The sequence below is a fragment of the Corvus cornix genome, chromosome 1, assembly GCF_000738735.6.
Source record: "Corvus cornix cornix isolate S_Up_H32 chromosome 1, ASM73873v5, whole genome shotgun sequence".
Lineage (NCBI taxonomy): Eukaryota > Metazoa > Chordata > Aves > Passeriformes > Corvidae > Corvus > Corvus cornix.
The window spans coordinates 79030040-79046502 of NC_046332.1; the positions used below are offsets into that span (position 1 = coordinate 79030040).

Consider the following 16463-nt stretch of genomic DNA (forward strand, 5'->3'; position numbering starts at 1 on the left):
TCAGCCTCCTCTTCTCCAAGCTGAACAAGCCAAGTGACCTCAGCCACTCCTTGTAAGTCTTGCCCTTGAGGCCTTTCACCACCCTGGTCACCCTTCTCTGGACACACTCTAATGGCTTTTGGGAAGGATTTTACTTCTACAAACCAGGTGGTTTCCATCTGTGATACGTTTCTGCATCATGACAGCATATAGGCAGCTGAAAAGAACTCTTAAACATTTTTTTAAATAAAAATCAGCATTCTGGAGACATAAGTCTTCCAAGTTACTTTGTGTGCACATCAGAGGAAACTCACATACCTTAAGGCATTGAAATATCTAGGAGAGTGTCCAACTACACCTATCCATCAATCTAGACTTTGTGCTGAGAACAGCGGCATGAATTAGGCAATATTACAATATAAAATGTTCTGAACTCCTCAAGCTACATCTTAAGATGTAGCCAGTTTAGGACTGGAGCAGGTCCCAAGCAAAGGTGATTAAGCCTCAATTATAAATTAGCATATCCTCTGACTAGCTTTAGTATGTCCCCACAACAGCCTCCTTGCACACCCCAAATATGGGCCAAAATTCTGAGAAAAGAGGATGGCTAAACTGGCTACATTAGCTGTCAACAGAGCAAAGGGGATGCACAGATCTCAGCATGGGAAGGGAAAGTGCCATTGTCCCCTGTCCATGCCGTGGGACATGAGGCAGAAACGACAATGGTTCACTATATTCCTGCTTTCTCAGGGTATGCTGTGGAAATAAGAAAACAATTCACACCTGCTGCTATTTTATTGGGATCCCACCTTTCCAAACAGGTCCCAAATATCCAGTAGTACATAGAGTATCCTCCAATTCACTTCCTCAAGCTTTTCTTTTTCAAATTTCAGTGTGAGTGAACAGGTTAAGTAGGACAGGAACAGCAAGTCCCAAGACTTCTCTATCCTTCTAAGTGAAAAGTTTCCTCTTGTACTGGGATCAGCAGACATTTTCAACACACACATCTCAGCACAAGCTGATACAACTGCTCTTCCTGTCAGCAACTTTGCTCCTACTAAAATAAATTTACAAGCACCACTTAAAATTTATTTTTAAGCCACAACTAAAAAGAACAGCCTCCAGTAAATACCATCGGCACCACCCTTTAAAAACAGTCTGCTTCCACTGAAAGGTCTTGGCTTATAGCAAATACAGCCTGGGAGTTTCAAGAAGTAGTTCTGGATGAACACTGGTACACCCTCACATCAAATGCATTTGACAGTGAAAGCTGAAATAAGAAGGGACGATTTTACAGATTAACCAAATATCATATTTTTGGAGTTAAAATAATGCTACCTGAAAAATATTAAGGATAAGCATTTTTCACACAATACTGAAAATGCACAAAACATTATGAAATAACTTCTTAGTCCAACTTGGCCACAGAAAGTTACATTTCAGCTCTTGAACAAATCAATCACTGCCCTCCCAGCACCACTCTCCCCACCCAAACACTGTGCAGTACTGCCGACTCGGGCAACTCCCAATGCCCACACATAGGAATAATATTATTCTGAACAGCATTTCTCCCAGACTTGACAGTATCTAGGGACATCTGGAAATCTCAGTTAATTTCACTTTTGCATTCCTTAAGCAAACACTCACTTAGTGATGCTAATTAACTGAGGAAAAATTAAATAATATAATTAGAGAGCCAGATGTAAATCAAGAAACAGTATATTACTTAACACACAGAAAGAAGAGAAACCATACGACGATTTAATTTTGTCTTTTTGATATGACTTAAAACGACAGGTAATGATCAAATAACTTCTGACTTTCAGTACATGAACATTTCTTTCAAAATAGATAAATTATTGTCAAATTACAAACCCTCACTAGCTACCATTTACCCCACAGTAACTATCAATTAGTAAAGGCATGCTTCTGAATACATAACGCATTACATTTTTTACTTTCAACACCTGGTGTCACCAGAATAACACCGTATATTTCTGAAACACTCTGCAGTGGTGTGCATGTGTGCTTTGATTTTAGGGCAGCAATACTTCAAAGGAAGTGGAACCACAGAAAATTATGGCCAGCAATGCACACACAATACTTTTTAAGTTAATTGATACATTATCAGTTAAATGACCATGGCAGGTCATTTTAAAAACGAGGCTCAAGGTGTCTAAAAGCCTTCATCCCTTAGACAAGGTCAAAAAAGGCCTGAATGAAGTAAAAATTTTGCTGTATTTCAGTATTTCGAGCAAGCTAAATCCTAAACCTTTTTTTGCAAAAAGGCTTTAAATGGTGGTTTCTGCTACACCAGAATTCTGCTAATTGAAATCAATTTTTGTAGGGGCTAATCACCACCCTTCTGTCCAGTCTAGGGCTGTATTAATTGGTTATTATTACAGTTCCACTGAGAATAGACAGAGGGGAGAAATTTTGATTGATTATTGCTTGGAGCTCCTTGGATTCCCAAGACACTAAATAAAAAGTTAAATATCAAAGAAGATTTAATTAATTTCAGTTCTTTCCCGTCTATCAGCAAAATAGAGCCGATAAAAAATTGACAAATTAAAGGAAAATGAAAAGAGTCATAACTGGTGACCCTGTATTTTTTTTAATGAGAAAGTACATGCATTTATTTGCTCTAATCTTTAGATAATGGGCATAAGAGAATGAAAACCTTCTCAGCTTTTGATGCTTTTTCCAAAGCCCAAATGGAGTTATGGCTGGCAGTTAGATTAACTGGTGTAAGATTTGTGTTATGTTTTTCTTTTAATATAGCATTTCAAATAAATAAGTGAAAGAATCCTGAACTCTCGGGAAAAAAAAGTCCTAAGCTTGTGATACAAGAAAGAGAGAAAATACTGTATTATAACATGCAAATGCAGTATTTCAGAATCAAAAGGTTTAAGCGTCTCTATTTTGGCAGAAAATTCTGTAACAAAAACAAAGGAAGATGTAATCAAGGTATTTATAATTAATTTTGTAAAAACATACTCAGACTGACACTTCCCTTCCACTAATTATGCATGCATTTCCTGCAGCAGACTTTCCAAAAGTCATATTGTCTTTCAATAGTTTTTCAGTTAAGATAGAAGCACTTCCATAGGTACAAGTTTGCAGGTTTTAGTGCAGTCACTGTGGATTTTAAAGGTAGAACAGAAAGGCTAACCCTGATACAGGAATTATTTTCAGGTGAGTGCCTATCTAGGATCCATAGACAATGTTTGGAGGAGATTCCTTTGTGCCTGCAAGGCATTTACTACCTCTAAACTGATCTGTGGGTTCACCTTTTTGATAACAGACTTCCAAATCCCCTAAAAGGAAGATAGGCAAGCAATACAACCTTGAATAATGGTATCAAATAACATCAACCCATATAAAGAATAAAATAATCACGGAAAACAGGAAAAAATCTTTAGCCTGAGAAAAGGGATGCAAGTCATTAAGAAAAATGCTTGATTTAAACAGATATTAACATAAATTAGTAATTTTTAAAAGAGGCAGCTTAAGTCTGGTGGGTTAACCGAGTTAGACAGGTTTTACATGCAGGTTTTATTGTAACACCACCACTTGTTCTCTTCAGCATTTCAGAACAAAACCCCCCCCAAAACAACAAAAAAACCCCAACACCAAACCCCAAATCAAACACCAGTAGTTTTCTGTAAAACAAGGTATCAATTATTTTAGGACTCCCTAGCCCCTTATCCCTTTTAGAAAGGGAAAAAATAAAAAAATAAAAAAAGTTTTAGAGGACCCTTTTCTCCCAAAAGATACATGTATTCAGTGGTCACTGACTCAGAATGAGCTTACATGCACAGCAGCATGTAAGAAGGACAACTGGTAAAGTGATACACAGGTCACAAAGGTTTATCTGGAGCTGCTCAGCAGAGTGGCCTGATGTGTCCTCCACCTCCTCAGTGAGAGGGTGAAGCTGATGAACAAGAGTGCCCAGGCAGACCTAGGGGACACCACTTGGATGGAGATACCCACTATTTCCAAAGTCAGTTCCTATAGAAGAAAGAAGACCTTTTAGTAATAAAACTAATATTTAGAATGCGCACAGAGGCAGTTTCCCATCTCTATCCCTTGTAAGATGTGCAGGCACTGAAAAGAAATCATCTGTTTTGATCCATACTAGGTACTTAGTCTTGACCTTGGCACTGATTTTGAACTTTTGACACTGATATCACTCACGATATTCCCAAAAGCAAGCCAGAAAAACATGACTTAACAAGAACTGTTGGTATTTAGACAAAAAAAACCCCAACCAACCCCAAACTGTTGGAAAGACTAGTTAATATTTATCAGAGGTTCATCTCAAACTGGACATATGCTCAGAGTCTGTTATGTTCGTTCCAGCAGCACCGAAGCACCAGTAATGAAAATGCTGAATGATGTGAAAGATGCAGGTAACACCCTGACTCCCAGGGCTGTGCTCAAGGCTAATGTGGCAGTCACAAGCCCCTGCACAATTGCTGCTCTGCAGCAGCTGTTCAGGTAAGGCCAGAACACAGTTCTAAGATTAAGCCAGGAATAATCAACTGCATAAACAAAATCTGGGGAAAGATCAGTGTAACAGCATTTCTGCAGAAAGAAATTTGACAGTTACAATGATCATGAACTCAACATGAGTCAACAATTTGGTAGGGCTGGAAAAAATACCCTGCTCTAATCCAGCCAGAAATTGAGTAGTATGCCCAGCTTTGAGCACTGCATGTAAAGAACTGTGATCAGCTGCAGAGAGAGCAATCACAAGTCAGGAAGCCAAAATCTATAGAAGAAAACAACAAAAATGAAGAGCCTGCACTGTGATCACTTCTTTTGGAGAAAACAGGGTCCTGCCTTTAAGAATATGAAAGCATACTGGAAGAGAAAAAGGCTGTAAGCTTCTTCCACATCTACTTTGACAGAAGATCCAGTAAGCTCAAATTCCAAAGATGGCCATTAGAAAGACTATCCCAACTCCTGATAAGCTGGGTGCCTAGGAAGAGCGTAGGTATCTAGGAAGGTTAGAAATCCTTTGCTGTCTATCCTCAGCAGCAAGACAGCAAACATCTATCAGAAATAACACTGCTGCTGCCAAACTTGCCTTTTGCCAAGGAACTAGATGGGACAATCTCTTAGCTCTCCTTTAAAAGTAAACATAAAAGGCAGTTTGATTCATATGCTATGCATGGAAAGGAACACTGGACTCATGGAGACTGCAAGAGACTGATTCTGAAGTCTGGTCATTAAATTCCCACTACCTTAAGGAGAGGTTTCTAGTCTAGATCCCACTCCCTGAGTCTTTAAAGATGGTACATTATGCACTTACTTGAATTTTTAGATTTACTTTCCCAAATAGTAATAACCCTGAAAAGCAAATGAAATGTTGGATTCCCACCCATTCTTACTCCATGTAGTGCTTCCCAAACACACACAGAGATATAATCCTGAGGTGCTACACTGAGCACTTTCTGATCCCATGAACCTTGCATCGCTCTCTGCACTGTGATCTAGCTTCAAAAGGCCAAGCAAGACCAAATGGGACACGGGTTAGAGCCCTCTGGACAGAGGGCATGAATCTAAGTTTTCTACTTCCTCGGAGATCACAGAATCATAGAATATGCTGAGTTGGAAGGGGCTGATCAGGATCCTTGAATCCAACTCCTGGCCCTGCACAGGATGCCCCAAGAATCACACCATGCACCTGAGAGCTTTGCCCAAATGCTTCTTGAACTCAGACAGGTCAAAGACTGTTGTTAGTCCTGCAGCTGGCTTTGGCTGGGTCTGGCACAGGCAGGGGTATGACTGGCTCAAATGCGGAGCAGTGCCAGCCCAGCCGTACATCTTTGCCTGATAAAAGCACCGAAAGAAGGCAAAGTGCAAGGACAACCAAAGCCTCTGACACCATGGCCTCAAGATCAGGTGCAAAGCTCACTGGTACCATTCCCACTCTGAAACTTCTGGTCCCCAGGCTGAAAGCTACGCACACTTGTGCCCTTCAGGCTTCCAAGACAGCCATCCTGGTTTACATACTGTACATAAAGGCCACTATAAATCTGAATCTACAAAATAACCCTTCTCCTGGTTGTGTCTATTTTTCTTCTCAAAACCTGTTTTAAGATCACAGATATGAGACCTTTTAATCCCAAGTAATTCTAAAATAACTATTTAATAAAGATTTTAAAAATATAAATTATATTTTGCTTATAGGCATATAGGTTTTATTTGTTCTATTGGTAGCATGCTGGTGAGATACATCACTTTGATATGGAGCCATTAAAAATCTATACCCTCGTGTAGTTTTCCTCTAAGCTGCTGATGTGGCAACTGTAGGTAAGATACACTGCTTTTTTTCTAGACATACAATAAACAATCTTACACACACATTTGTTCACCCACTGCATGTGCGATTCACAGGTAAATTGCTGCACATGCATATGAGCATAATCCACAGCAGTGTCACAGGTTTTAACAAAAAGAACAATGTTAGTACATGTTTCTTAGATAGCTAAGTGATAGTATTGTGGTAGCTTAGATGCTGCAGAAGTTGCACCTGCAGCAGCTTTGCCCACAACACAGAAATAATGAGAGCTGGGATCCAAGCAGAGCTGTCTAAGTAAACAGTAAAGTTGTGTGGTGCTGTTAATACTGCAGAGTGTTTACAGATCACAAAAGTAGATGACCACTGGGGAGTTTATTCCCATTAAGAGATAAAAATCATCAATCTTAAAGAGTGACTGCTCCACTTACACTGAAAATATATCCTAACACTTTTCCCTAATTAAACTCCCAAAGCATCACTACTACCTAAAGTAAAAATCCAGCTGATAATGTAGTTGTGCTGATGGTTTATGAGCTGGCATAGAGAACCACAGAGGGGTGGGGCAGATGTCAAACAAATAATCCATCCCATGTATTATCTCAAAAGTTAGCCCAATAGATTAAGTTTTGACCCATCTAATGTCAAACCAAATTACCTGATGTGGCAGCAGGGTCATGAAAGACAAATTATCCTAAAGGCAGTATCATCTGTTCCTTCCTTCTAGTATCCCACCTACCAGGTCTGGTGTCTGCTGCACCACTCTCCAGACCCTGCTTAAAATCTGGTTGCAACAACACTGACGGTCAATCTCAAAATCTCTCCAAAAAAGTGCCCCAAAACCAATCAAAATGTCGGACAAACCTAGAACTGGAAGGTCAGTTGTGGACTTAATAATTTTCTCACTCTGTTGTAAGATTGAGAACACAAAGTTATTATATCAAAAGAATAACTACAGTTAACAAAATTCAAAACTGAAATGGATCATCATGTCAATGAAGAAACACTTCCTGTGTTCACAATAAGACTGCAATAATAATAAACCTCTGCTAAAGACGGCTAGAATACAGAGCCTGATTTGAGTTTCCACCTAAACCAATACTGAAGCCGAAATTACAGATAAAACATATAGACTACAATCTGACAAATTAAAGAGATTAAATCATTGTTTTGCTATACAGAAATTAGGAGGCAAAATTTTAAGTTCATCCTGTATAATATTAAAGATACTTGATGCCCTCTATTAATATAGTAAACTGTCACTAAGCATACTTAATTAAAAGATATAATAACTACTAGTAGTAAAAAGAACAGACTAGATGAACAGATGGATCCAGATATATTTTGACCTAAATTTCTTGATATTTTGACAAGATAAATAAAGGTAAATATAAACAAGAAGAGGAGGGAGAGGAATAACCAGCCCATCAGTATATTGCAGTAAGGAGCCTCATACTAGAAAGATGAAAAAACCACTATCAAAACCTTTTCTTTCTCTGCTCACCAGCTTGTCTTCTCAAAGATGTTTTGTTTCTGTTAAGCAGGTCTCCTGAAGCTTCCCATAACCACATACATATTCACATTATTGAGACATTTATTATGCCTGGAACCCAAATCACAAAATAAGGCCCACTGCCTTAGGACAGTTTAATCAAAACAAATACATTATTAACCTGTAATATAATTTAAATCTCTTAAATGTTGATTTTCTTTTATGCTCACTCTCTCTTGAATTTGACCCCTGCTAGAGATAATAGTTAAGAGAACTGTTTCTATCTACAGAGTCCACAGAAGGCAGAGATTCTTCTTTCTGAGCCCTTCATATCACCTTCCCTTTGGGCACTCTCTGCAACCAGACAATTCCTAAGTAAGTAACTTTGTGTTACTTACCATGTTTGAAATGAGCTTTAGAAAGCTTCAGTAAGATTTGGCCTGTGGCTGGATTCATATGCTGAAAGTCTTCATAGAAGGTATATTTGAACTACATCACAGAAAGGACTGCAGCCTTGGAGCAGGTTAGTGGTTTGATGTGTGAAATGTGTATGTGCATGGTAAGCATCCTGCTGGGATTTATTCCCTATGTAATTTTCAGCTAAGGCAAAATCAAGCCTGGGGCTCCACTTCGTAAACTGTGTTAAAACATTCCTCTCCATTCATATAGTGTCTCAGTTATTTATACCTTTTAGTAATATAGTGCAGGCTCAGTGCAATCTCATCTAAATTTAATTTATTTTCCTATGCCCACATCCCAGCCTAATACTTAGCAAGCATGATCTCCACACCTCACAAACAGCACCTGACTTACGAAGCACTGCTTCACAGTACATGATGCCACACTCCGTACATGTGCTGTACTCCATCTCTCTCAGTGGAAATGCTCTGGAACACTGAACTCAGACTCCTACTTACTCATGCTACAGAAAATCTAAGTTTTGATGGCTTCACTAGAAACTGCCTCAAAGATAATCAATAGCAATTGATACGCACTCAAACATATCTGAAAGATGACATTCATTCGGAGATTCTGTTTTCTACACAGTAATTTCTAGTAATCTTTTCCCCTCACTTTCCTAGCCTCTGTAGGCTTGTCCCATCCTCTTCAGAGTTCTTATTTTGCCAGAAATAAGTTTGGGCCTAAGGTGTTCTTCAAGCCACAGTTTCCCTTGAGCACCTGTGCAGGTATGCAATGAGGGGAATAAGGAACTCTAATACCTATTATCCTCCTTCTATTCCTGGCAGTAAATCCAAGTCCATCACATCTCAGCTGACAATCATTGCAAGTATATATTTTTTTCATCTCTCATCTCATCATCTGCACCCAACCGCTATTGCTTAAAACTCTTTTCTTCAGTTGTCTTCAGTTCTTCCACCCACATATTCTGGTGAGTTTCACTCTCAACATGTCCTATTGTGAGCTTAAATCTGATCTTGAAGATAAAGAAATCGGAATCTAGCAATTTTCTCTTAAATTTGTCACTAGGGAATGCTTATGTTATTAAGCTCCGTCTCTAGTCTCTAGACTCCTAACATTTCTCCTCTTTTTCCATGAGCTTTTCACAAAACCCATGAAGGAATTCCCATTTTTCCTCAAGCTGAAACACTAACAAGAACCTGCTGCCTCATCATATGATAATGTCATCTCAGTCCAGATGAGCTGGGTAGGGTAAATACCCACAATGAGTGCGTGTTCCAGCACTCATTCCACATATTGCCATCATACAGTTTTTGTAATCCCTTGAGTACAGGAAAATACATAAAAACAGAGGCCAAAAGAATGTCATCACAAAAGGGAGGCAAGAGTTATGCAGGAGGACATCACTAGGTCTACTTGTCATTCAAAACCACTGCAAACACCATTCCTCCAACAGTAAACCAGAACAAGACCCTTATTTCTCACTCACTACTTACAGTCTCACTTCCAAGATCATTTTTCTCAGCAATGTTTTGAAGAAAATTGGTTTGTTTCTATTTTCCTTCAAGCTTTCAGCATTACTGTAAATGTGGACTCCCGATAGGAAATAATCTAACCTGTTACCTTTGATTTCTAGAGAAATTCACACACTTTGAGATCCAACCAAGAATGAAACAGTTGTTTACAGAACTTGCAGTGGATAGAATTGTCCACAGACAATTATAATGACATACTGATTTTAGTGGTAAAATTCAGTGTCCATACCCCAGCCTAGTTTAACGTGCAAATTAAACAACGAACTCTTGGGTTCAATTAGCAGAATTCAGAAAGAATGCTATTAATAGCCTCTGATAAGCCAGAGGGTAGCATTCACCTTGCTTTAATTTCCTACAGTTCGGAATCTAGTCACTCAGGCTTCACCAGCTGGTGCAAAGAGATGTGAGCTGCACCTCTTGTCACGAAATACATATGAAACTCACATTTCAAATGCCAAGTGTGTCATCTAATAAAGTAAATGAAAGAAGGGGGCAGTGCTGAGGTACAAACTCATGATTCTTATCAGTACTGTGTGCCAGCAGAAACAATAAAACCTTAGTTATTGAAAGTCCTGTACATGAACTGGCCTGCCCACCAGCAGGCAAAATGTATTAATTGACATATTTCACTAGATGTGTAGACAACATTTAGTCCCTGAGATGCAAAGGTGGCAGCAGAGGTACAGATTGAAACCCAGGATATCAAGAATGAGTCAAGTTGGAAGGGACCACAGTGGGTTACCAGGTCTCACCTCCCTGCTCAAGAGGGTTATCCTAGGGCACATTTTACAGGATTGTAACCTGGTAGTTTTCAGGTATCCCCAGTGAGGGAGACCCCACAGCCTCTCTGGTCAATCTGTTCCAGTGCTCTGTCACTTTCACAGTAAGGAAGTTCTGCCTCATGTTTAGGTGGAAGTTCCTGTGCATCAGCCTCTGCCCTTTGCCTCTCGTCCTACTGTCGGGCACCACCGAGCAGCGCCTGGCTCCGTCCTTTTGGCACCCTCCCTTCAATACTACATTGATGAGGTCCTCTCTTAGATGTCCCTTCCCGAGGCTGAACAGGCCCAGATATGGAGAGATGCAAGAGGTAAAATATAAAAGATTTGAGTCCAGATCAGGTGTAAAAAAATATTTTGGAGAAGTCTTTTATACTAACATTCCAAAGCACTACTGAAATTGTGCATGATACTTTTACCAGAAAGTAACATAATGCCAACAAACATTCCAGACACTTGTGGAATACTAAGTAAACAGCAAGACTTCTAGACACGTGATGAGAAATTACTATCTGCACCTGCTTCCTCACTAAAAGGAAAGCTACAACCCTGATTGCTGTTGGAGCCAAGAGTCAGCCAGTACTTGTCTTGTTAAAAGCAGCTCAGGAAACAGCCTGTTCAACTTGAGAAGAGATGGCTTTCGATTTACCTAATAGCAGTCTTCCCATACCTGTGAGGAGGTTGTCCAGCAAACACAACCAGGCTCTTCACAGCAGTGCATGTCAGAGTTAAAAAGCAATAGCTATAAACCAAGATAAGAGAGGCCACAACTTGATTCAAGGAAAAGGGTTCTGATGATACAGACAAAAATTGAAGCAAGCTGCCCAGAGGGATTGTGTAGTCTCTATCTCTATAGGTTTTCAAGACACATTGGATAAAATGCTGAGCAACCCAGTCTGGCCACACAGATGACCCTGCTTTGAGTAAGGAGGTTGGACGAGTGACTCCCCAGGTCTCTTCCAACCTGAATTTTACTGTGATAAAAGTTGTGGGCTGCATCAGGCTAGACAAAATGAGGGGAGAGAAAGAAGATAAAGAGACTTGCAGTTACTCTGGTATTATTTGATAGCAAGTATTTTTCCCACTTCAGCATTGTTCTAATACAGATACTCTCGTACAGCTGAAGCCTGGCACAGGCAGGGTAATCTCCCTTTCAGTTACTAGAAATCCAGAGCACTGGTAAAAAAGCAATGCTTGAGGGAAAGGATGAGAAAAAGCCATTCTATGTGACCAAGAACCTTAATGTAAAGGCCATTCTTGAACAACACCGTAATGGTAAATCAATAGGACATGATATTATCCTGGTACAGTCTGTCCTTCTTTAACATTAATTGGAAGTGGGGAAAAGAGAGATGTATCTGACATGGTCCATAAAATGTAATTAAACCTTTGGAGCAAAAAAGAGCAGAAAATTCTGGATAGCTACAGATTTTGGGTTGAGAACAGTGATTAACTACTGCCTGAATAGTTCAATTTCTAAAGAAAAAAGGTATTAAACATCCTCTTTAGAGAGACAGAATGGAAAGGGTATTACATTTGCTAACCCAATGACATGACTGGGTTCATCCATTTCCCCTGTCTCTTACTCAATTATCTATGTAATACTTACCCTTTCTGTAAGAATACTGCAAAAAATCTATGAAAGATGAGAAAACAAAAGGTAACATCAGTTCATATAGAAAATGTGTTGTTACAGCACATGCTCTCTGCTTAAGCAGTTCATGTCACTTAAAATGTCATTCAAGTTTCACATTCAATTCTACTTAAATCAAAAGAGTTACGAAAATTATTTGACCAGGTTCAAGCTCAAAGAACTTTTAGAGTGTGAGAAACACATAAGAAGACTTGAATAGGAATAGAGAAGTGCATTGCTCCAAAAATGAAATGACAAAAACTACAGTAAAATGTAGTGCCTTTTTCTTCTACCAACAATAACTATTAATAGTGTTCACGATTACACAGAAAAATAATTTGGCTAATCCATTCAAGAGTAAATTGTACCAGAGCTAGTAGCAGAAGGCAAATGCCACAGCATACCCCTGGAATTTACTCTGTCACTTCATAACACCCTCATGACTACACCTTTGTGCCTGTACCTACACTTGTGCAGTCACAATGTAATCAGGCAGTCACACAACCCCATTTCCCTGAAGTTCCCCAAGAACAAGCACAACCACAGGAACAAGAGAAGCAGAACTGGCAAAAACCGTGGTTACATGAGCAGTCAGACGAAAGTAATTTTCAAGAGGAAACTTCCTTTAAAATAGGGGGTTGGGTTACTATTAAGAGTTAAGAGAATGTATAGACAGACTTGGAGGAATGTTGGTTGGATGGGACCTTTGAAGGTCACCTAGCGCAGCCTCCCTTTAGCCCAGAGCAGGGCTAAAGCCAGTGCTAGATGACACTTTCCAAGGGAAGAGGCTGTGCTCAGCAGAACAGTGGGTGGCAGAGACAGCAGGATGTCTGGTGCAAACCAGGCCTGGCTTGTACCCTCTACTCTCCAGAGGCACCTATATTTCCATGTCAAATATCAGCCAAGGAAAGCATGAACTGACATGGTGAGCCTTTCTAAAGGAAAGAAAGGAGATGCTGCTGTAAATAAAGTGCTCCAAGCAATATTTCCACTCTGAATGACAGGAGAAAATGAGCACTAGAAAACTCTAATCTCATGTATAAAGTCACCGAAAAGAAAAGGTATAAGGAGTACATGACATGACACATACCAACAACACGACACACTCTCTTCTGTGACGGAGCGAAGCTCTGTTCAGTATTCCAATGGTCTCAAAACAAACTCACGAACAAGCACAAAGAAACTTGCTTGCTAAGCTGATGGCAGAAAACCATGCTAATCTGGAAAGTGAGGAGCAAACAGGCTGCAAGAACCCAAGGAAAATGAAGTATGATGCACATATCAAGTAGTTAATATTTGTCGGCAGTCGGGTGCAGATTTAAAAACATTAGCAATGCATGGAAAGGCCATTTTCCGTTTTGTTTAACATGTAACATCCTTAAAAATTCAGGTTTTGGGACAGACAGTAAAAGAGACAGGTTCTGTTTAGCTTTTATTTAACCATGGCAAGAGAAAGCTATTCTACACTTAGGTAACAAGACATGTTACTGTTTATATGACTTTGACAGCTATGATGGAGAGAGGGCAGGAGATGAGTGCCAGCTAAAGATAAATATACTTTAGAGACAGTCTAGGTTTTTAAGGCTTTTCTCAAGAGGAAGGGAGAACTGAGATGAAAATTTGCTCATTTTTTGTTCAGAGATGTGAAATTTAAAGCCTCTCTTAATGGCCTTTGTCACACAATGAACAACTTTAATTGCCAAGAAATTGCTTTTCCAGGTTGACTGCCTGCTTAAACTAGAGTGTATAAAACAAGTCCACTCCTCAGAGTTCTACATGAAACGACTTGGTCATGGAGGTATTTACAGTTGTGCCTCTGTATGTTAAGCTCTACAGAAGTTGCTACCTCGATATTTTCAAAGCACAGCAAAAATTACAGAAGCAGCAAATTAAAAAATTCCTGGAGCAAAAGATGAGGAAGTTAATTGCCTGGAATTAACACAGATGTAACTAAATGAACCTTAACCCAAAACCAAGAGACTTATGTAACTCTATAATGGAAAAGGATACAGAAAAGGTGGGAGACGAAAGTATAGCAAAATGAAATGCCGAGGAGGATTAAAAAAAAAAAGCCCCCCCAAACATTCTGGTCAAGCAATGCAGGCAAAAGGTAAGTGCTTCGAAACGGTATCTTGTAAGCTTAAATCATCTATTTTTAACCCCTGCCGTGGGCAGGGGCACCTTCCGCTAAACTCTGCATCTATGATACCTGAACTATTTCCTTTCCTTTCTCTTTTCCCTCTAATTTAGGTATTAGCTCTTCAAGTACACGTCACTAACCCATTACAAGGGGAAAGGTATGTTACTAGAAGGAGTATTTGGATCATAATGTACACTTCTGCTTGGAGGATGCGCTTGAGCACCTGGAGAACAAAGGTGATCACCCCCTTGGCCGGTCCAGCGCCAGGCACAGCTCTCCCTGCACTCGGCTGTAACACCGACGGGCCGCCCCTCGCACATTGAGGCGGAGCTGCGCCCTTGTCCCACGGGCAACCATGCCCCAGCCGGGAGCCCTGGGCCGGCCGCCGGTTCCCCCGCCGCCGGCAGCGCAGGGCAGGGCAGGGCAGGGCCGCGCCGGCTCCCACGTGGCTTTGGGAGCGCGGCCCGCGGCCGCAGGGTGCTGCCCACAGTGCCGCACCGCCAGCGGAGCCCCTGGCCGCCGCCGGCCCTCCCGCAGCCCGTGCCGGCACCTCCGTATCCCTTCAGCCCTTCCCCGCGGCATCACATGTGGCGAGGGCGGGACCGGACCGCGCCGCCCCGCCCCGCCCCGCTCTGTCCGGCGCTCTCCAGGGCACTCACTCGCCAGCGCTGCCGCCGCCTCCGCGCCTCCGTTCCTGCCTGCGGCCTCCGCCTTCTACCCGTCCCGGGGCGCCTCTCCGGGGAATAGGCGGCGGGGCGGAGCTGGGCGTGGGGCGGTGCCTGCCTGCGCTCCCTCCCCAGCGGCCGGGACAGCGCGGGGAGTGCGGGCGCGGGGCCGGGGGTGAGCCGCGGTTGCTGGCCGGAGCCGCCCCGGCTGCCAGAGGGACGGATCGTGCCTGGCGGGAGCGCGGACAGGGCGGCCAGCCCGGCCCGGGGCCGGGAGAGCGGGACACCCCGCGCCCGCTGCCAAAGCAGGAGCAGCGCCCGGCTCTCCCGGGAAGGGCCGCTCCCGAGCGCCGGGGCCTCGCCTCCTGGAGGCCGTAACAAACGTGTGTCAAGCAGTGCAACATTTGGCATCCAATCTGGCTTTTAGGGAACCTTTAAAAAACTCCTCACTGTTTTATAAACGCTGTTGGCTACTCTGTAGGAAAGCATTTTGGCTGCAGACACAGACTGGTCTTGAGCCGGCTGAAGCAGGAGTTTTAAACTTGGAGGGTGCCAAGTGCCTTTCTGTTTACCACCTTTGCAGGCAGCTTCCAGTTCCCAGCTGAAGACTCCCTCAAGCTGGCTCTGTAGGGATCAGTCTGCTGTTTAGCAAAGCATGCGAAGGCTCCACACAATAAAATCACTTCAAAGTGAACACATTGATAGGAGGAGTAAGAGTGAGATACCCTTTTTACTGGTGCTGTAGAAAGGGACCTGGGGGTGCTGGCCGATAGCAAATTGAACGTGAGTCAGCAGTGCCCTGGCAGCCAGGAGGGCCACCTGTGTCCTGGGGGGCATCAGGCACAGCATCACCAGCGGGATTGCCCCGCACTGCTCTGCACTGGGGTGGCCTCACCCTGAATATCATGTGCAGTTTTGGGTGCCACAGTATAAGAAAGATTAAACTATTACAGAGTGTCCAAAGGAGGACTTCAAAGATGGTGAAGGGTCTAGAAGAGAAGCTGTATGAGGAGTGGCCTCTTCAGCCTGGAGGAGACTGAGGGGAGACCTCATTGCAGTCCACAGTTTCCACATGAGGGGAAGCAGAGGGGCTGACAGTGATCTCTCTTCTCTGGTGACCAGTGGTAGAACCCAAGGGAATGGCCTGAAGCTGTGAAGTTGTGCCAGGGAAGGTTTAAGTTGGATATTAGAAAAAAGGTTTCTCAACCAAAGGATGGTTGAGCCCTAGAACAGGCTCTGCAGGGAAGTGGTCAGAGCACTAGCCTGAAAAAATTCAAGAAGCGTTTGGACAACACTCTTGGGCACATGGTGTGACTCTTGGGGATGGCCTTGTGCAGGGCCAGGAGTTGGACTTGGATGATCCCTATGGATCCCTTCAACTCAGGATATTCTATGACTGGAGCATACAAGCACCATTCTGTAGCCTGGTTATGGGGACAGCAGGTGATATTTTGATGTCAGTCCCTCCTCCTTGACTAGTTACTATGTGGAAGCCAGGTTGCATCTATTATAGACT

At 42.2% G+C, this 16463-nt stretch overlaps 1 protein-coding gene across 1 annotated transcript in view; it reads right to left on the reverse strand.

Annotated features, from left to right (window-relative positions):
• The window catches only part of GGACT (gamma-glutamylamine cyclotransferase), a 27919-nt gene extending 12885 nt beyond the window's left edge, over nucleotides 1–15034 (reverse strand). Inside the window, exon 1 of the mRNA XM_039561750.1 lies at nucleotides 14942–15034. The gene's annotated coding sequence lies outside the window, so the exon portion shown is untranslated. The remainder of the gene's footprint in view (nucleotides 1–14941) is intronic.
• Between the last annotated feature and the right edge of the window lie 1429 nt (nucleotides 15035–16463).